Source organism: Nannospalax galili, unplaced genomic scaffold (genome assembly GCF_000622305.1).
Source record: "Nannospalax galili isolate Female #2095 unplaced genomic scaffold, S.galili_v1.0 scaffold444, whole genome shotgun sequence".
Lineage (NCBI taxonomy): Eukaryota > Metazoa > Chordata > Mammalia > Rodentia > Spalacidae > Nannospalax > Nannospalax galili.
In genome coordinates this window covers 2819789-2821259 of record NW_008354022.1, presented here as the reverse complement: position 1 = coordinate 2821259, position 1471 = coordinate 2819789, and positions in this window count along the sequence as shown.

Below are 1471 nucleotides of genomic sequence, written 5' to 3'. Positions count from 1 at the left end.
AGTCAGATGGGCCTACACTGTATAAGAAAGGCACCTGAGCAAGCCAGAGGAAGCAAGGCAGTAAGCAGCATTCCTCCATGGTCTCTTCTTCAGCTCCTTCCTCCATTTTCTTGTCTTGAGGCCCTGCATTGGTTTCCTTGATGGTGGATTCTGAGCTGTAAGCCAAATAAACCATTTCTTCCTCAAGTTGCTTTTGGTCATGATATTGATCACAGCAACAGAAACCACACTAAAACACCCACCTTTGGTAAAGTTTCATTCATGATCACTGGGTGTGGTGATATAGGCCTGTGATCCCAGCATCTGGTAGGTGGAAACAGAAGGATCAGGAGAGTAAGGTTATCCTCAGCTACACTGCAAGTCTGAGGCCAGTCTGAGCTGCATGAGACTCTGTCTCAAAAAAAGAGGCATAGTAAGATATTGTCAGCAATAAATAATGATAAAAATAATTAGAACAGTATGCACATACAATAATATAAAAGTTATATTTCTGCAATTTTCATTTAATATTTTAAAATATTTTATTTATTTTTATGTATATGAGTGTTTTGACTGCCTGTATGTATGTGTATTAGTCACTTTTCTGTTGCTGTGATAGAAACACTGACCAAAGCAACTTATAGAAGAAAGAATTTATTTGAGCTTATAGTTCCAGGGGAATTACAATCTGTCATGGAAGGGAGGCATGGTGACTGGAGGTGGCTGGAGAAGGAGCAGCAGAAGCTAAGCTCTCACATCATCACACAGGCACAGGAAGCAAGAGGGCAACTGGAGATCTGGCAAGGCTTAAGAACTCTCTAAGTCCCCAGTGATGTGCTTCCTCCAGGATAGCCACACCTTCTAAGACCTCCCAAAACAGCACCATCATCTGGGGACAAAATGTCCAAATACTTGGAGCCTATGGGGGACTTTTTTATTCAAACAACCACAGTATGTAAATGCCCCACATGCATACAGTGCCCACAGAGGCCAGAAAAGGGCGTCAGATCCCCTGGAACTGGAGTTAAGGACGGTTGTTAGCTGCCACATCGGTGCTGGGAACAAAACTCAGATCCTCTTCAAAAGCAGCCAGTGCTGTTAAGTGTGGAGCCCAGCCCCATAATTTTTGTCACAACAGAATAAACATCCATGAACATGTTTCAAAACTAATGCTAAGTCTAGCATAGTAACTTATATTGCATGTTTATTCTTTGTTTTGAAACATCTGCAAGAATTTATGCTTGCTTTTATTTTTCCTGAGAGTAGGCAGGTCTGGCCATGAATAGCTATAATGCTAGCAGGAAGTTGAGACAGGAGGGTCATTAGAGCCCAGGAGTTTAAGACCAACCTGGGAAACATAGATAAAACCTAACCTGGACCCAATGATGCAGGCTTTTAATCCCAGCACTTGGCAGGTAGAGGGAGTATCAGAAGTTCATGGTCATCTATGGGGCCACCCTGGGCAACATGAGACCCTGTCTTTAATATATAT